Raw genomic sequence first — 21,550 nt, forward strand, 5'->3', positions numbered from 1 at the left:
AAGCATGATATCCGCGATCCCGGGCACGCACAGCCATCTCGCTCACGCTTACGCTCAGAGAGAGTAAGTGAAGAACGTGAACCCACGGGGCCTGGAATCACCCCCCAGCCCAACCCGTTTGACCTAGAAAGCAGATTTTTCACATTAGGCTGTTCCTATAACGTAAGCAACCATTAAGAGCCACTTGCACCATCCCACTAACCCGGAGTTAAGCGGTTAAACCGTTAACCCAGTGTCAAATTGTACTGGTAACCATGGCAACTCCAGGTTTAACCGGTTAACCCAGGGTTAGTGAATGGTGTAAGTGGCCCTAAGAAGGGTCTTTAAAAATTAAACCCCTAAAAAGTGGATGAAAGTTTGTAATTGATATAAGGTACTTGAAACTTCGTCAAAGTGATTTGACTGCGACATACTGACATACGGTGCGATTCGGGAAATGAATTAGAGATTCACTAGATATGAAATAGTAAAGATATGTGACGTTCCAAGCAAAAGGTACCTTATGGCGGCGGCAATAATATTGGAGCGGCGTTAATAATAGCGTAAGCGCCAACCGCCATAAGGTACCTTTTGCCGTGGAACGTCACATATCTTTACTTTTTCATATCTAGTGAATCTCTAATTCATTTCCCGAATCGCGCCGTTAGTAATAAAGACATGAATTTTCTACGATGTACTGAAAACCTGAAAGGGATACTCAATTACACATATACCTACCCACTTGTTTATAAGACGAGTGGCAATAGATATGGGGTTATTTGTAACAAACACTTCATAGGAAAGGCATTTTCGCTCGAAAAGTCAGAGGGCAAGAATTATTACTATTTTCCGCGCGGTCCGATAGAAACGCTCGGCAGTGGTGGTTTTCCCGGCATGTTTATTCATAAAACGTTTCATTTCAACTGTGAGCCCCCCACGTATATTTTGAACCCCGAGTTCGTTACGACTATTGTTCGAGGGTGGTCAGACTTATACTGGTTTGCCTGTGGCGAAATGGTCAGATTTGCGAATGAAGGTTGGAAAATAGCCAAATGAGACCTCGCACCGAAATTAAATACCCAAATAAATCTATTGCGGTCGGATGTTTTACAACCCTATTAGTAGAAACTCAAATAACACAATGAAGCCTATTCATACATTTGTAACACAATTTATGAAACACTTAATTTTTATGTAGTTAAAGAGTCTTTGCAGAAAGGGAGTAAGAGAACCAATACATTCTATGACTCTTCTCTTTCCGCTTTAATAAGTTCGTATATCTACTTATACGAAACTAGATATACCTAAATAAAATATGTTTTTGGCAAACATTTCATTTTTGGTACAAGCTTTTATTGCTGACTGTACTTTTCTTTCCACAGGCAACTAAAAATCATCGAGACCATTCTAAAAACCCGAAACACAATTAGGTTGCGTTGTTTTATCACAGAGTTCCTATGGCCACCTCCTGTCTCCATCATCAGATCAGCTCTTTGGTACCATAATATTGCATTGTCACCCGACTTAGATAAGTATGCAAATTTTCAGCTTCATTGGAAGTCGGGAAGTGGGTCAAATTTCATTTGTAAGATTTGACCCGTACAAACCTAGTTACATAACTACATACATACTTACTTAGGTACATAGATACATTGCAAGTTAAATAAAAGCTTGTAAAAAGGTACCTACTTTAGAACAAAGCCTTAGAAACCTTTCAATCCGTTCCTGTGGGAATTTGCAAAGTATGTAAGTTATAGCGTTCCTTTATCATTATCTCAGCTGGAACCCTAGGCCGGGTTCGGAGATTGCGTGATACATGATCTTCTGAACGCTCGCATCAGTCGGGCTAGCACATGATTGGCGCGACAGTAAGTATTATCTCGCGGCGAAATATGAGTATATGTAATATTTGCTCATTGCTGAAAAACCTTTACTGCAAAGAGGTTCGATATCATCACAGTCATCACAGTGTGTATGTTCATATGTTTTAATGCTTGTAATGGTTTTTTTCTCTGTAGCCAAGTTCTTTTGTATAGGATTTTAGTTTTCGTATGAATTTTGGACCTTGTTAAGCTTTCAATAATAAGCATTAACGCCAAAAAAATATCTTAACGCCCTGTGCATGAGAAATACCTATTCTTCTATGGCTCTTCTAGATACCGATTGTTTGAATATATTTGCTCAGTCACTGTGTGTTTTAGGGGTGGTACCAGGCAGAGCGGTACAAAACAGATTGGGGCCTGAGCCGTGACGCGATTGTCATTTTTCACTGTCGCATACAGAGCTACATAAATATCATTCTAAGAACAATACGTAATATTTTAAGAGCAAGTCCGACTCGTTGACAAACGAGGCGGGCACTAACGGGCTCGCTCGTTCGCGATACGACAGAACTCGTTGCTGAAGCAATGAACAAAAGGGAATAGAATGGAATTTGGTGCCACTTTGACAGGTCCAATTTTAAATTGGAACGGATTTTATGTAGACCACTTTGTAGAAATATTCTGAAGCTTCTGGCGACTAAAAATAGCGATGGCTTCGAACGAAGAAGGAAGTGTACTGTTTTGCGAGAGTGTGTTTATTGTAGATATATTTCGCTCAGCGGCTAAGTCTGGGAATCCAGCGTGGAAACGCAGCAAGCGTCCCGGGGACGATGCCCCAGGCAACATCTTGTGGGTGGGTAAGTTTTACTTTTTTATTTATTTTATTCGTTTTCATTTATTTAGTTTATACTTAATTTTAATAATAGTTTATTCTTGAAAATCCTATTTATGTATGTATAATTAACGTATATCTATTTTAATTTAGCGCATGGGTTGGGGTCTTGCATTGTAAAGGTGACAGTCCATTTCCAACGACAGCAGCACTACCATTCATTTTACTATGGAAATTGACAATAACACCGACGCGTTCGTAGTACTTAACTTAAACTCGTAGTACCGGTCAGAAATGAAATGTTAGGTACCCTTACTCGTACCTACTAGGGTTTGCTGGCTGGGAAATACCGGAACCGAAAGTACCGGGAATTCCCGGGATTTTGAGCCAAGCAAAGAACCGGGATTTCAAAATATAAATCCCGGTACTTTCGGGATTTTCGGGACTAACCATTCCGGTACAATTTTCTGCTACTTAGCATGAAATATCATGTTTTTTAAAGAAATATATTTTATGAAGCTAAGGTTGATGCTAATATACTTTTACGACTGACTACATATTAAAATCAAAACAGAAATAGTCAATGGGTTTGACAATGCTTACAATATAAAATTGCGTAATTTGAAACTTTAAGGGCAGCAGTGTTTCTACAATAAATAATTTTATACGAATAATTATTAGTTATTTTTATTTGTATACTAAATACGAGCAAAAACCAAAGAGAATTTTTTAATTAAGAATATACTCCTTTTAATTCGAACATGGTATAAAAAACACTCTCAATATTACAGTGACATGCCCCCTCCTTGCTAAATTATTATTTCTGGCTGAATAATTTCTTCCTTCTTGGTATTAATAGTTCTGTTATTATATCTCCCATTTTCAAGGAATGCGAAAATTATTATTTTTTATTCTTTTTCACGAAACAGCTTGTTACACATTTAAAATAAATGGTGATATTACTGAGCCACAATTCAGTTATTGCCGATTTTTATCAACAAAGATAGTAAAAATTTCAAATGTAGTTTAGGATTAAACTAAATTATATTATTTATTAGTAGGCATAGTACGCAGGGGCAGTCCAAATCAGAGTTAATGCAGGCAATAATTGTGTGGCTTAAAGACACGTCGTAAAAAAGAAGTGTGTGTACCTTGACTATAGTAGTTTTTATTATTGTACCAATGTTTAGAGAAAGATGCATGGTCGTTTTACGCTTTTTTTACTGAAAAATTGGGTGAAAACTGTTTTTTTTAAGGCAGTCCCGAAAGTACCGAAAATGCCGGGAAATCCCGGTTCCATTTTTGCCTGGTACCGAAAATCCCGGTTCTTTTAAACAGTACCGGTTCTGCAATCCCTAGTACCTACTGACGATTGTCAATATAATTTGATACGTCAAGAGCTACCGTTACAGCAGATGTCGGTAGCCGTCTCCCTAAGGCATGTAAAGATAACAAACATCCAAAAATACATTGTAAATACTTATTTGGTAACTCCTCATAATACAATTTTACTACTCAGATACCTATTTATTGTTTAATTTTTCCATGTTGCTCTTGGGGTCTGTAACACTACCACAGAATAACTAATAGTACCTACTACACTACAAAGTAATAGACTAAGAGCTAGCCCCGTAAAAAGGTTTCTTTTTTAGAGCAACAAAACCCCTTTAGTTACCTGTATTTTTTACAAAAAACTACTTTACTACAATAGATATTGTATTGTGGCGATGTCTAAGTACCTGAAAATGAATTTTCGTTTTCGTGTGCAACGGTACATAACTGGGTCTTAAAATTAAAAGGCATGTTTTTACAAAACTAGACGTAGTTTATAACTGCGCCCCTTTAACTTTAAAAACACTTATTATGTACCTGTTCCACTTATTTATTATTAACATATCGACAATATTTTTACGGCAATTGCCTAAAAACAAAAGAGGGATAGTATGGGTGTGCAAAGGGACAGCGGACATACGGCAATCTTGTCAGGCTCACCTACACTGCTCGGTTACAAGCGGCTGCAAATAAATCAACTGTCTTAATTCATTCTCCATCTGGTCACCGGAGACAAAGCAATGTGATTACATTAGCACAACAATGAGGGTTGTCGGGAAATAATCGGCGGTTACTGGGAATCTTTGTGGCCCATTTTCCATTTGTTTCCAGGCAGCTTCTTTGTTGAGGTCACTTCTTGATGGAGACCTTATTATGATTACATGGATACCTAATCTATATGAAGGATAACGTGTAACCTAATAATAGCTCAGTCAAAATCAGTATTCAGTAATTCCGTACGCACCCTAAAAAAAAATTTTATGTTCTCGATTGAACAGTTGATTGATGTTCGGTCTTTCCATACTATATGTTTATCTCACAGAAATTTTATTGGTTTTGTTTTTGCGTTTTATAGAGATAATTAATAAGTAGTACAGATTTAAAACAAAACCTATTAAAGTTATAGTAATTATACGTACATATGTACTCGTACACGTTAGAGGGTGAGGGCTATTGATTCAAAAGCCTTTTTAATACATATTAAAATTTACATAATGAGTATACATGCGCATTTATTTGTGGAATCACGACTAGAAAGGAAGGAATACATTTTAAGGCAAAACAGTAATGATTACAATATGATTGAAAAAAACATTGATGTCTATTTATTAAGAAATATAAGCAAAGCCTTTGTATGGCTATCAGAAGAAGATAAATGACCGGCATAGTTCCGCTGGGGATGCGTTGCGATATCGGAGGACTAGAAAAAACCGGACAAGTGCGAGTCGGACTCGCCCACCGAGGGTTCCGTACTTTTTAGTATTTGTTGTTATAGCGACAACAGAAATACATCTGTGAAAATTTCAACTACCTAGCTATCACGGTTCACGAGATACAGCCTGGTGACAGACGGACGGACGGACGGACAGCGGAGTCTTAGTAATAGGGTCCCGTTTTTACCCTCTGGGTACGGAACCCTAAAAAGGGCGGCTGCGTCTGGTCGAACTAGATTAAGGGCAACTTGCATTCGGAGAAGACGTAAACAAAATAAAAATTAATTGATCAATAATCCTATTTGTTTTGTTTATTAAGACACAACATTGTTCTTAAATTGGGCAGAAGATCCGTCCGGTCATGACGTATCTCTTAGGTATTCATGTGTTCTCAGTTATAGACTGGTTTATGTTAAGGTGTTAGCTCAGTAATCAAAGGGTTATAGATGGTAATATCAGCTTATAGAGGTATCTTCAAGGTCTTCGAAATATAAAAAAGGATCATGTCATGTGTCCATGCCATGAATAATTTGACCCGCGATATTAAGTGACACAAGGTGTGCACCACCAAGTATCTACGTAAGTTAAGTAACACTCCTAACAGACATCGGAAAACAGTAAACAATTTAATGAGTTTTCATCATCGTTAGGGGTCATCCATTGATTACATCACACATAGATATAAGGGGAGGGAAGGGGTCAAGAAAATGTGACAAGTTGTGACAAGGAAGGGGGGGGAGGTATAGCAACATTTATAGCAAATAAAAGTTTGAAGTACATTATCTTGTAATAATAAATAAACCGGTTTACACTGCTGGCTTATCTGTGAACCGTCTTACAGTTTTAAAACGCAATATTTTTTCAACGAAGCACTTGCCTTTAGCGAGTTAAAAAACCGGAAATGTTTATTTTTAGTCTCCGCTCTCGACATCGTCGAGTCGGCAATATAAAATACTGTTGAAATTTGGACCAATTCGTTTTGAAAAGACGGTACCTAATTCAGATAATTCTGTTACGTAGTAAAGTGTAATGAGACTGAATTTAATGAAGATAAAATCCAGAGACCCGTTCATGGATTGAAATCGAGATAAAACAGAGCTGACAATCTTTGAACGAGTGTAAAGATTTTCTTGGATCATACCTAAGAATAGAATCCAATTATTATTTACTATTTGAAGCAAGTCTATTTTTAATAATAAATATAAAACTTGTCTTACTATTTGAAGCAAGTCTATTTTTAATAATAAATATAAAACTTGTCTTATTAAGTCCAATGTGTTCGAGACTGAAGTGATCGGTACCTACATGGCGATCTCCGGGGCGCCATAAATTGCTCTAACGAGAGGATCCAGTGGCAGCCTGCGCGAGCTATAAAAGCGACGTACTAAACGCACCATAACGCAGCAGTCTAGAGATTTATGAAATAAGGAAGAGGGGTTTATTTCGTGTAGGTAACTAAAGAGGGTATAGGTATAACTTATTAAGATCCAAAGTTTTTAATTAATTAATTTCATAAGCATAATATTATATTTAAGGAGATCCTACTATTTTACTGAAATATTTTTAACTTAACCTTTTGTTCTAATCCAAATTCTCAATATTCATAATGCTTATTGGCACAAAAATATACTTTTGCCAGGAAGGCAAATAAAGTTAGGCTATTAGAACGAACTTTTGTCAGTAGTGGCTTGGGTTTGGTTAGAACTTTGACCTTAACTACTATTTTTTGCCAGAAAAGCATGTTAGGTTAGGTTACAACTACGACTCCCACAAAGGCGAACTGTTGCTAGAAAAGCAGGTTCGGCTAGGTTAGAACTGTAACCACCACATAGACTAATTGTTGTCATAAAAGCAATTTAGGTTAAAACTGCGACTGCGACTCCCACAAAAAACTAAGTTAGGTTAGAACTGTGAACTGTGATAATGTTAAAAACATTATTTAGGAAAATGTTCTGTTGAAAAACATGTTTTTACGATATTTGATTAGTCGGGAAATTTATTATTTGGCATTTATGTATTTGAGATAAATTGCTTGGGATATGAAAATCAGGCAAAAATCTTTTGACAATCCATTAGTAACCCGTTTTTAAGACCAGACAAACATTCACAATTCTATTAGACTCAGGTTTTAATTAAAGCAGCTCGGGGCATTTTCGAGACTCCGCCTAGGCACATTTCAAGGAGTTTTACTGACTTAAGTTTTCCACGTCAACAACATTTTAAACAAAATTGGGGTCATAAAAGTTTCGAGATAGGTCCAGAAATACTACTTTGAGTTGTGGGTTGGTGGGGTTGGGTGAGGATAATTAATTTACTTCTGAAGTTCTGAGAAGTAATCATTCAATAAATTGAGTATAATGAGTTTTTACAAAAACGTTTTGTAATAGTAAGAACTACAAAATATATTCTATATCTGAAGAATGGAATGTATGCAATATTTTATTTTTACTTTAAACTTAAACTTCAAACTTCAACATTTATTCAGCAAATTGGCCACAAGGGCACTTTTACACGTCAACATTGAATTTCCATACAAGCAAAAATAATAACAATACATCAACATTTTTATAAAATACAACTAACAATTCAAACTAACGTATTTCAATTACTTAGAGATGTATATGGTCTCTTAGTGTCGACTTACATAAAAAACCTATAATATTAATATAAAAAAAATACAGATACTAAAACACTAAAAAATCTATAATATTTAGAGGTGCAAATGTCTCTAGGTGTCAGAACTATAACATTAAGTATATAGTTTATCAAATTATCCTTAGAGATGTATAGGGTCTCCAAGAGTAAAAATCCTGTATAATTAACACATTCATTAAGAGAAAAGAAACATACAAGAGCAGAATGAGGCGTCTCACTGGAATTAAAATCAAAAATAAAGTATAATAGTTACTAAGTATAATAATAGCTCGTGGCTTAAACAGACCAGTCTCCACAAACCCGCCCGCACAGCACCTGTTCACGAGTACGACGCGTATCTCAGCCATCGCCTCCCTCAACCTTCATTCGGGAAAGTGGCGACCCGATCAACGACGCCACCGTAAGCAAAGACTTTTAAGCAAGCATGACATGTTCAGCCTAATACATATATTAAGATACACTAGAAACACTCAATAATTAAATAGGTATTTTTATTAGTATTGAACACTAACAACATACTGCGAAATGAAAAATCCACCAAAGCGAGTTGGTGGTAACTACTGGAAATTTTTAGTTGCTACCACTTATTCTTAATTGTTACCACTGGTACATAAATAATAACGGTGGTAACTAGTGGGAATAACCCCATATTTCACTCACCTCTTTATAGTGTCACTTTTGTCAAAAGTGACTGAAGTGATCACTAGACCTTATAAAACAAAGTCTACCGCCGCGTCTGTCTGTTTGTGTGTATGTATGTTCGCGATAAACTCGAAAACTACTGAAAGGATTTTATACGGTTTTCACCTATCAATAGAGTGATTCTTGAGGTAAGTATATAATGTGTTAAGGTTTTGTGTAACCCGTGCGAAACCGGGGCGGGTCGCTAGTTTTAAATAAAGTTTTATTAGTGAATAGAATCAGGCGTTACTTTGCGGAAATCCATATTAATCATCATATCATCATATTATTATTTATATCGTGTCGAGGATTATTCTTTTGGTGGTGGTTTGTTATATTTGTTTGCGTATTTATTTTTGCAGTGGGAGGGTGGGAATATTAATTGCATGTAAAAATGCGCAAGTAAGTATAACGGGTTAGCACTGATTGACTAGCACGTTATCTTTTCGCGGATTAGCAAAGTAATATTTTGGTTTTAATTAAAGTTTTATTGTATTTATAAGTATGTAATTAGTACTGGTTTTCTCTTTATTTATCGCTCTCGTCTTCCTTTATGTGTACTTATCCAAAATTCTCATATTGCTATTTGTCCATATTAAATTGTCTTTCACCTGTTAGTGTTTGATCTAGGGGGGCGAAACTTATTAAATAAAAGAGGGGTACCTTATACATGGAAACTAGCGCAGTCAGCGTTATGTTTACAGCAACATTTCCTCACCTGATGCTTCCATATAAATCAAATAGATGGTGTCACCGCAGAAAAACATGTTTGCTCCTTTGTCTGTGGTGTCTTAAAAACACACATCCAGGCCATAATTGTTAAAAAGAAAAAAAACTTTGTCTTTGCATTTTTATCACAAATTCCGTTTCAAGTATGAAACGTTTAAAATTTTCAGTAATTTAGGTACCTCACATTTGTTAATCGTTTTAATATAATTCTATTTATATTAAAATAATATAATCGTTTTTATTAAGAACAACTAACTAAATAGTTTCGCCAAGTGCCTTACGTGAAAGGAAACGTTAAAACAAAAAACATAGTAACCGTCAAACTATAAAAGTCAAACAGAAGATTCTAATTTTTTGTAATTTTAATTAATAATTTAAAGTATAATCACTATAAATCGATGAAAATGAGTGCGCCTGGGAGAAAGAAACGTTATTGCCTTTTCGGCTGTGCGAATTAAAACAACATGACTCCAAAACGCATCAATGCTTCGTGGCTCGTGCTAGCTAGTCAAATTTAAGTCCAAGTTTTAATAGTGGATTTGTATTATTTCGAACTAATTTACTATAATAAGTGGAACCCTTAGAAAATATTTTTTTGGTTTGTTACGCATGTAAGTAACGAAAAATAAATGATATTTTTACACATCGTGTTTTTACTTTTGCGACTAAAATATTCTTTGGTATGAACATTTATAAAATACTGGTCTAGGTAGTAAATCGTCACTGAATGAATAGGTATTATAGTACATAATATATTGGCGCCTTTTTCCTTGACCGTGTACAGTGCACTACAATGAGGTGTATTCATTTTTCACGTGATTGCTTTGCAAGAAGGTGAAAGAATGGAACCCTCATTGTAGTTCACTGTAAACGGTCAAGGAAAAAGGCGCCATAGTCTTTATTACTATGCATGTGTGCCACGCACACATACGTAAAGGTTTGTAACAAAAATCCGCTAGGAGCGTTAGTGTCGACGTTTTTTGACTTTTACTCGCGAGTTGGCTCTCTTTTACTATACATATATTATTATACTCTTTGGTTTGATCCTTTCGCATTTTCTCAAAGGTTATCTGGAAGAGATCCCTTTTAGGGATAAGTTCACCTTTGTACATAACATTTTTATTTTTGTTTTGTTTTTGTCCGTTTTATGTAAACCTGTTTATGTGCAATAAAGTGACATACATACATACATATTGTGGTAGTGATATCAGCCAATATACCTTAAGGAAGACCCGTTCTGCCTTTTTTGTTACATATCGCTGAATTTTACGAATATTATCTTACTCGATATTATGATGGTGAAAAAAAATACAAAGGTACACGGTAACACGTGTAAAGTTCACTAAAACTCAAGAACAAAATAAACTTACATAATAATGGGTAGCCGCGCATAGATAATTTTAATTTGTTAAAAATACGTTTAATAAAATTACATCTACATTCCGTCCTCCCAATTAAGGTGAAGACACCGCTACAGAATAATTGAGTGTTTTCATTTGAAGCGTTTACGTAACCGTTAAAACTAATTTAATTTAGTCCAAGACAAAGTTAAACAAAGAAGCGGAAGCTGTCGGGACGGATTTCCCCGAGCCGTGACCGGACCGTAATAGTACCTACCTACCTAGCAATTGTAGTGCAGTTGTACTGCACGAATACATACTAGACGGCTATCTCTTATGGCTTTGTTGGTCGTTCCAAATAAAATAAAAAACCTAAATAAAACAGGTCATATAAAGTAGAAAAAGTGACTGGGATCAGTCCTATGTCAGCAAAACAGATCCGGTGTCAAGCTTTCGAAGCTGTGTACTCTATGCTTATCATAGTGGGTACTAACAGCGATTGTACCTATATTTATTTATTATTTATTTAAACTTTATTGCACAAAATATATACAACAATGTACAAATGGCGGACTTAATGCCAAATGGCATTCTCTACCAGTCAACCATAGGTCTAAACAGAGATGCCTACAATTGGCTATATTGGAGCTACAGTTCATCCCACGGAATACAATAATAAGGTACAATTTATGCAATTCCTGATACAGGTAGGTTATATTACTTATACCGAATAGGAAGTCTCAACCTTTTTGTAGGTAATATATAGTTATTAGTGAAATAAATATATTTCATTTTCATTTTCTCTATAATATCTTACAGCCCTATTAGACCTGTGAAGGATTATATTTTATTACCTCATTAATATTTTCTGTGGTTCATCTTTATTATTCGTAAACAATTTGATTAAGCCACTATTAGACAATTTATAAATATTTTCCCAACGCTTTGGAAAACGTTCCGTAGTCACAAATCTCTGCTTACAGCGAGCGCTGTTAGCGGTCGGACGGCTAACTTAGCACGAATCCAAATTTAGAACAGACTAATCGGCTTAAGAGATGCATGCAGATTCCACTCACAGCTCGCCAGGAAATATTAATGTGGGGCGATTCGTGGGAATGCGGTGGTGAGGTGAGTGAAATTATTCTACCTCTATTTGTATCGTGACATCGTGACTTCATTATTATTTTACCTATCCTGTTACGAAATCGGTTGTCCCAAATCACTCCCAAATAGGTAGTAGCCGATTTTATTGGTCGCAATCACAAAAATACCTTATTCGTTGTGTTTCTTTTTTGCACTTGTTCTATTCGCTACAAACTGATTTAAGGTACGTTGGGGTTAGTTGAAAACAGAGGTAAGATAAAAGTCCTCCGTAATTCCGAATTGCGTGTAATATGTTCAGTGCTGATAGCATTGTTCCAGCTGCCAATTACTTGTGCCTCATTGCTCAGTGGTCTATCCCCACTTAAAGTGCAAAGCAAGTTTATAGCCGCCAGTATTTTCGTCATGTACTCGACACAAAAAACTTACGACGTAAGAAAAATTGTATTTTTGTTGTCTACTGTAACAAAAAATTATACTGTTATTCAAATTGGTGTACTTACTTCTTTATTTTTTAATATTTCTGCTTAATTGTTTTTAAACTATAGTTGACTACGGAACCCTAAAAACCGAAATTTAATTCAGCTGCTATTTAAGTAGGGTTTCACAGTTCATGTTGTCAACACAGAAGTTGATATTGCGAAAAATGCTTGCAATAAAACAGTCTAATCTGAAAATTGTGATATCCAGCGAATATTTCCCAATACATCTCTTACCCCTTCTTCACTAGTAAAGCCTGAAACTAGAGCCGAAGCAATTGACTGTCGGCCTCCGACCGCACGCTAATTATAGGCTCGGGCCGGCAACGGTCGCAGGCGATATTAGGGGACGTTCATTAGCGACAATCTAGCCGGACGAGAGATTTTGTCTGTAACCGGTATCGGCAGCAGTATATTGACCTCGACTAGGAAATCGAGTGGTTTGTAGGTATATAAATATAAATAAATAAATATAAATAAATATTATAGGACATTTTTACGCAAATTGACTAAGCCCCACGGTAAGCTCAAGAAAGCTTGTGTTATGGGTACTCAGACAACGATATATATATAATATATAAATACTTAAATACATAGAAAACAACCATGACTCAGGAACAAATATCTCTATCATCATACAAATAAATGCCCTTTCCAGGATTCGAACCCGGGACCATCGGCTTCATAGGCAGGGTCACTACCCACTAGGCCAGACCGGTCGTCAAATCATATCATGCCTAAACAGGGTGGAATACCTATTTATTACATTGTTACAAATTCTGAATAAATTAAATGCGTCACCAAAAAAGTTATGGCAATTAATTTTATTTATATCAAGGATACGGAGGATGTATAGTATATCCTCCGTTTGTACGCAAGCATATAATTATATCTATTTACTGAAATGAAAACACAAACAGTACGGTTACCATCAGTTTGTCACTGACATAAACGCCGTCGAGAACGTAATTTACTTTCTATGCATCCCGTTTGCACTAATATGCGAGTGCGAGCGAGATGTATAGAAAGTAAATTACGTTCTCGACGGCGTTTATGTCAGTGACAAACTGATGGTAACCGTACAGAACAATCTGGCGCGGTAAGCCATGTGTGAATTGTGTAATCATTAACTTCGAATTATAATTATTGTCTTGGAATTCATGAAACGAATAAACCGAATGAGTAATATGCGAAACCGTGACAACTGGGCGACAACCTATAGACCTATACTGTCGTAGTTACTAAAATCCAAAAGAAATGATGCATGGAATGATGATGATAATTGGTAAAATTTATCCTATGTCCATCGCTGGGCCTCTTACTATATTACTTACCCATTCGTGGAAAAAAGGTCACTTAAGGCACTGAATAAATAATAGTACTACCCTACAGAAAGGAAACTTCCTACAAAACCGAAGTTTGACAACGGTTCAGGGTCGAATCATGCCTTTTCTCATATATATGGCACTATCCCTTTCGGCTATTTAGGGTTGTCAAAATTCAAGTCATCATGTCTGTGGTCGTGCACGCAATGGGACCTCAAGTTGTGCCAGCCCTAATAAATTAATAATTGCTCGGAGCAATGCTGAGCCGAACGGAGCCGAGTTTGCCCGAAGCAGGCGTTTCGCACCCCTGCTTAAGGTACACTGATAAGCAAGTTAATAATTTTACGTCACCCTAGGCCCGTAAGTGGGATTTTCTTCCCACGGGACGAGAAGACAATCTCACTTCCTGGCCAAGGCGAGACGTAAAACTTTATACAAACCACGGGCGGTAAATGTAAAAGCCCCAGATCGCATATTTATGGTATATATATGTTATAACAAACACCTGCGATCTGGAGCATTTACGAATTTACCTCCCTAGGTATGTAATGTACTATAGCAGATTCCTTGTAAAATTTACTTAAACTCTATGGAAAAGTAAGCTAGTACCTACAAATACAATTATTTTAAATTCTCAGCATTCATAAATAAGACAACAGCCGGGCAGACACGGGTCCCATAACCACAACGTGGCTTCACCCCGATATAGGTATATATATACTAAGTCGGAAATCTTGTCACGATTCCGGAGCTTATCAGGATTCGGAATTCGTACACCTACGTACCTGTTTATAATATACGTATATTATACGAGATAAAACAAAAATACTAACTAATACTTTTAGGGACTTATATATTTTAATCGGTATCTTATTTAGATACCTCTATGGTGCGAAAAATCGCCCCATTTTAATCCCTTCCCTGGAAATCAAAATAGGACGACTATTATCTAACCAAATTGCAGATTTCAAAGTAAGTTTTCAATTCGTCGGATCTTTGTTTTTTAAGCTACGTACATTAAAATTAAAGCGAAATTAGGTGAAGTGTGACTGCATGGACACCATAAAATCGTCATCCCGATACATTGTTCATTAGCATTCAACTTTTCGATTAACGTTTGTCAATAAGCGACAATCTGCCGTATTCGGACTTCAAGATATTCACAAGAGACGACACGTACTAGATCCATTCTAGATACGTTATAGTTTAGATATCAACTAGTTCTCTTTTGCAGCGCAATTCGGGCAACCAATGTCACTTTTACGTTAGATAGAGTAAGATATCTATTAGATGTGAATTGGATCTCTAAGTCATATCCTGTGGAAATCGTCCAACAGTATCTCCAGAATCGCGCAAATGTCAAATTTGACAAGTTAGATCTTAAACATATCGTTATCGTATCTTGAAGATGTCTAAAATATGTCTAATAGATGTCTATTTCAAAATCCGAATCGGGCCCAATATTGGCGACAAATTGGCTACGGCCCCTGGCGCTACGCGGCCTACGCATTCCGTAGCTCATCGCTACGCAAAACACTTCTTCAACCAGAAATATCAGTTGACAGCTGACAAATAATATCTATTACAATACATTACAAATTGATAATATGAAATTAAAAATACATACAACAAGAAAAGAGAGGTTGTTAACTATCTTAATATGCCTGCATCTCCATTCCGTTTTACATATATAATCTTGATTTAATTTCTAGTAAAATCTGACCAATTTGGGCATGTAGCAACCAGAAACGCCACATTGACACTGCCATATCAAATTCATAACCTGTTACTACAATCAGAATACGCGTATTCGATTATACGCGGTACTTTGTGGCTATATTTATTCAACTTAAAAAAAGATAAAATGGTTTTGTTTTGACATCAATATTATCTGACGACCCTTTTTAGGGTTCCGTACCCAAAGGGTAAACGGGACCCTATTACTAAGACTCCGCTGTCCGTCCGTCCATCCGTCCGTCCGTCTGTCACCAGGCTGTATCTCACGAACCGTGATAGCTAAACAGTTGAAATTTTCACAGATGATGTATTTCTGTTGCCGTTATAACAACAAATACCAAAAAGTACGGAACCCTCGGTGGGCGAGTCCGACTCGCACTTGTCCGGTTTTTTTACTACACTTAAAAGAAGAGTACGCTCACCACTCACAAATGTGTTTTTTTACGATTTTTTGATTTTGGCATATTTCAATTCCTTTTTAAATTTTCCGTCGACCTATATAAATATTTTCTTTTTATATCTTTATTAGTTTTGAAAACAACTAACAAAATTTGTACAAAAAAATAGCTATGTGATTTTTTAGCACATAACGAAATTAAATGCCTTGTTTTCCGTCGAGGGTGATGGCGATAATGTTGCACAGTGCGATTTATTGACCCTAAAATCCGCTATGTATTATTTCTCGTACTAAGGTAAACGTACAGGACTGGTGCTCGAAGCGGTCCCAGTACATGTCATCTTGAAACTTAAGTCATTGTCAATAGAGGTGACAACAAGGTGTCATCTATTGGGCATTAGCATGTCGGGCACTAGTACGTTTACCTTACATTACTTTGGCAACAAATCGCTATGTGTAAACTTTACACATGACGATTTTAAGTGAACCAAATTTAAGTCGCTATGTAGCAAAATTCTGGTTAAAATTATTAATATTGTAAAAAATTACGAAAAAAACTGTTCATTTTCTTCATAAGTATCATGTAAAAACCATTGATCTACCAGGAAAAAACTACAGGTGCAACAAATATATTACAAAAAAGAAAATAAAGCGGTTTTTTTTTTGTCTACTGAAAAGTAGCTAAAAAATACATGGCGATTTTTATATTCGCACCGACGAAATGGAACATGGTCCTACGTATCACATCAAGTTATTTCATGTTTTATTTACAGTACATATACATATTATGACGACTAAACCGTATCTACTACAATAGACTAAACCGTTTTATTAATCTTAAGGCTCTCATTAAATTCGAATCGAGGTCGGAGCGTTACGATGTAGGTAATAGGGTGTAATATCGAATTCATACTCCCTAAAGCCCATTTTCTGTGAAATTTTATCGATTGGCTGTAAACTAAATATCTTTAGAGGATGCGAAAAATAGCGCGCTTTAATGACTATTTGATGGTTTACGATAGAAAAGGGTAGTATTGAATTTTATTACTTTTGAATCGCTTTATTAGTTGCCGGATAACATTTGACGACAGTGGGCGGTACCTATCTTAATAGTATTTTATACAATCGTGATATAATAGAGAGTTTTTCAGTCGAGTACCGTGTTTAGGCAACGAAGCTTGCTGAGTTGCCTAAGTAAGGTACGAGATTGAAAAGCTTGATTATATCACTATTGTATACAATACTTTTTCTACGAGTCAACAAAAATAATACTTTAAACTAGTAGAATCATACAAACAAACCAAACCAAAAGTATACAACTTTAATACGCGAGCAGCCGGGATACCTTCATACTGGTGCGCGCCCCGGCCGCAGCGTTGGTCAACGACACCTTCTCGTAACTCATGAGGCCCTGGTACTTGCTCCGCGCTAAATTCAATTTTTAGACAGTTGTTTTCTCGATTTTGGCCACCGTAGCCTATGGAGACTAACAAGCAACACTAAGTGGTTTTCGTAGTCTATGGATGTTGCTATATTAAGGGTGTCACATGCGCGTTTCTGACTTATGAACCAATTGTTTATATTATACAACCTAAAATAAATAATTAATTTGAGCTATGGTTTTGTTTCGTCCTCTTGATCACGGCGAGCTGTGATTGGTCAATTTCATTATAGTTGACTAAACTGTATCGAAATGAATATTATAGTTGAGTTGGGAGCCCATACATTAAAAATACCCAATTGCAGTTTGGTATAAGAAATCTTAATTCAAGAATTACAGTCGACGAGTAGAAAAAATATTTTAAGTTGGGACTGAGGCCAATGAAAAATGAAATAGACATTTATGTCATATCGGAATGTCAAATTATCGATTTAATTTCATATTGAGCTAACCTTATGTAATCGTGTAACCATATTTCAAGGGCATTTGTTCGGCACTTAAACTAACAATCGAAAACACAAACTAATCGACACTGACAGATCAGCCTGCCTAGCCAAGGTTACAATCGCTATCGCTTCGACAACGAAAAGCATTATTGCGCTCTATCACTCTTCCATATTAGTGCGACAGTGACAGTTGCGTTTCGATCGCTACGGAGCGTAAGCGATTGGCATCTTGGCTACGCGGCCAGTATCGTATCGCTGTGACATCTTATTAGCATTGTTCGAATCGGGTCCTAAATATGTAATTGAACATGTCGCCCTCTAGGCGACATAGAGAGCTGCAAAATTGTATTGATTTACAAATGAAAAGTGTTACTTGTTTATTTACACGAAATACCGCAGGGCTGGCTCGTTCCTCGCTCAACGCATTGGCATTACCTTCCAGCAAGGAAACGCGGCCAGTCTTGTGGGCACACAACCAATTGCCAGCGGAATAGGGGATATTTGTAACTATAATTTAGTTTAGTTTTAATTTGTATATTATGTTTATTAAATTGTATCAGTCATTTTTTAATAAAGACGAAATACCTATAAAATGTATTTTTCCTAAAGACATTGTTTTCTTTTCAGATTTACCACGCTAGGGGACCCCTGCATCAGGTCAGTACAAATTCCTTTCAATAAATGAAGAATTAGGCCATCGCTACTTTCTCTCGATATAATACCGGCAAGATCCTTTGAATCTATTTAAAGGGGAAAAGTGGATACTCTTTTTTGAGTAGGTACACAAGTCTCCGCTGCTCCGGAGACGTATAAATACACTCTGTAATCTTATTGTCGCTGAGCTTCGCTGAAACTACTTTTAAACAGAAATGAGTTAATGGCCTTATCAAAGGTCATATAACCTTTACCTTTCTTTATAGTCTGTTCGAGATCCTTAAAAATGGTGAAAAATAGAGATACTACTCCTAAAAATACGTGTGATACCTCATTGGATTTGTCATGATGCCTACAAAAATTTATTCAAAGCGTGTATTAGCACACAAAAAACATCAAAAGTTATAAACAAAAAAGGGGGGAAAAAGTAGTTATTTTTTATTTCCCCAATATCTCAAAAAGTATTAATATTTAAGAAACCAAAATTAATATTATAAAAGAGGAGGATATTTCCAATAAAACATTCCATACTTGCAGAACTGTATCTCCATTATTTATACTTTTTATTCAACGCTGAACACAGCACTCCGCGCCTCATTTTCGGGAAACGCGCGTAGCGTGATAAAGCGATTACGTAACATTAAATATAATTTAAAAATGTATTAAATATTAATTGAAAAATTTTAAAAAAATATGGTGTATTGCAATTGCAATTGACATCCGAGCAAGCGAAAGATTCCAAAATTCAGAAAGTGGAATTTTGAGCGCTACGAGGGTTTGAAAGCACGAGGTAAAGGTCTACCATTAGAACTATATACGAGAAAATTGTAAATAGGTAGCCTACCTGACTTCTACCTTCTATAGCGTCATTATATTTCTTTTTGTTAGCATAGCTCCGCTAAAGTGAGCGGAATTCATTGTTATAGCGGCCCACTATTCGCTTGGTACTCTGCATAATGGGTCGAAGTTTAGCAATAGTATTCAGACTTACATCAAAAGTCTCTCTAAAGGTCATGTTTTAAATGAGGTGAATGCGACCCGCCCAGATAAGCCTTCACAGCCGTACCGCTCTGAATGCTTTGCCTTTTACTATAGCTATCTTTTGTACCTCCAGTCGTAGTATTCAATTCATTTCTATTGACGTTTTGCCTCTTCATCGATACCCTTTTATCTATTGTTGCCTTTGTTTGAGTTAAAAACCGGAAGAAAAACTATATGACACAATTTTTTTGTATTGAGTATATTTGTAAGATAAGGTTTTCATTACTACATAAACTGATATCTCATAAGTAAGAACGGGAGTTCTTAGCGGGAGTCTTTAGCTGGGAAGCTAAATGTGGTTGATTTGATAGAAATCGTATGATAAAACCAGGCAAAATAGATTGACTAAACATAATTAATAGTAGTTACCTATAGGTCGTTTTGTAGAAATTAAAATGAAATACAATGTCTTTTGACCTTATTTTCCTTTTCATGACAACATTTAAAATATAGCAAAACTTTTAGGTTAGCACCCTACACGTAATAGTTTTGCTAACTATACTTCTTAAGTCGCGAGCCGTAACTAGAGAAACTATATTGGCATAGAGCTGTCCCCATCCGTTCTTTAACTTCAAGCGTTCTTTGTGAGGACTAACTACGCTTCGCGACAAGGCGTTCGATATAGAAAGTATTTCAATACTTCATGTAAACTACCTGTCGTGCAGGAACGAAGTTGTAACCCTGGACACCACGTTTCTCGAGTCGCAGCCAAACTCGTGATCCGGGCGGGATTACACGTCAAGTCCGCTATGCATGGCCTGCACGGGGCAGAACACAATAGATGTTTGAAACTGGTTGCATTGTAATCTAAATAACCGTGCCAATTTGATGCGGTTTCTATGGATTTCGTTTAACGACGAGGATCAATTTAAAATAAATAACTAAAACCGTAGCTCGCGTATGTATATGTAGGTACATTATTGTTACATTGTTTTTAAGCGATTATCATCGGCATCCTAAGAATAATAGTGATTACACTGATTGCAAAACTAAAAAAAATTAAAAAACTAAGTTGCTAAGTACCTAAACTAAGTTGAAAAATGTATAGGTTTACAAAAAGAGGTATCTCTCTACGGGGACAAATTGTGCTATACATACAAACTTTTGAACGCAAACGAGAGATATAATATGTAGTTCTATCCGCTACAATTGTTGCTGTCTGTACCATATTTACAACTAGTGACATCTTGAACAAAATCTCAATCTTATAGAATCTCTAGTCAAGTCAAGTTCTTCTGAAACCACTTAAAAACTGGAGGTTTCATAACCGTCCATAAATTATGCCGAATTCAGTTTGAAGGCTCTCAGCGATTATTATAAAATCAATTAGCAGAGCTTCATCAAACTCCGCATTATTAGTTATAAGACAATCACAAAATGATTATTTTTCTCATCAATCTCCGTCCGAGAATCCGAGCCCTGAGTGCCCGAATATAAGAGCTCGTAGAAGGCTCGAGCGTGCCGAGTGATTTTTTTAAGCGATTTATTGAACGTTCCCCGCTTAACAATGCCCGGAGATTTCGCCTCTTAACGCTTCAATTAAAATAACAGATTATTAATGAAAACTTTTTACTAACCACTCACTTGCTTTTGGTAACTGTAGCTACCAGCTGTCACCCTTATTTTATTATAATAATAGAGGTCACTGAAAAATATCAAGCATGTGAGTGGCTAATTGAATTAATAAAAAAGTTTAAAAATATAGGTATTTATACATAATCTGCTTAAACTATAACACTAGTCAGAAAAAAAAAACTAGGTGCCGTACTCCATTTAGATTTATTGCCATTGCCTTAGAAAGTTGGAAACTCGTCTGAGATAAATTAAATCGACACAAAAGAAAAATCTAGCTTTGACAGCGCTCGGGCATTTATACAGATGCAAATTGTAGCATTTGCTTTACAATTTCATAGCAATTTTACCGCTTTAAAACTTGTCCTGAAGCCAGGCTTGCGAAGTAAACTTGAAAAGTTGTTTTATGATCTGAAGTCAGAAATGAAAATTAAATTCTCGTTATCTTCGTAGCTCTGTCAGTCTTCTCGAGGTCCAAATAATTGATTCTACCGTCAAGCAATTTGTTACAAGGTCCCAAATACCTAAATTAGATAGCGATGGCGGCACGGCC

General features: G+C 36.2%; 1 protein-coding gene across 1 annotated transcript in view; it reads left to right on the top strand.

Annotated features, from left to right (window-relative positions):
- Positions 1-21,550, top strand: part of LOC134806511 (CD151 antigen-like) — a 201,060-nt gene that overhangs the window by 160,391 nt on the left and 19,119 nt on the right. The window contains exon 2 of the mRNA XM_063779794.1: positions 18,358-18,387. The gene's annotated coding sequence lies outside the window, so the exon portion shown is untranslated. The remainder of the gene's footprint in view (positions 1-18,357; positions 18,388-21,550) is intronic.

This window comes from Cydia splendana, chromosome 3 (genome assembly GCF_910591565.1).
Source record: "Cydia splendana chromosome 3, ilCydSple1.2, whole genome shotgun sequence".
Classification (NCBI taxonomy): domain Eukaryota; kingdom Metazoa; phylum Arthropoda; class Insecta; order Lepidoptera; family Tortricidae; genus Cydia; species Cydia splendana.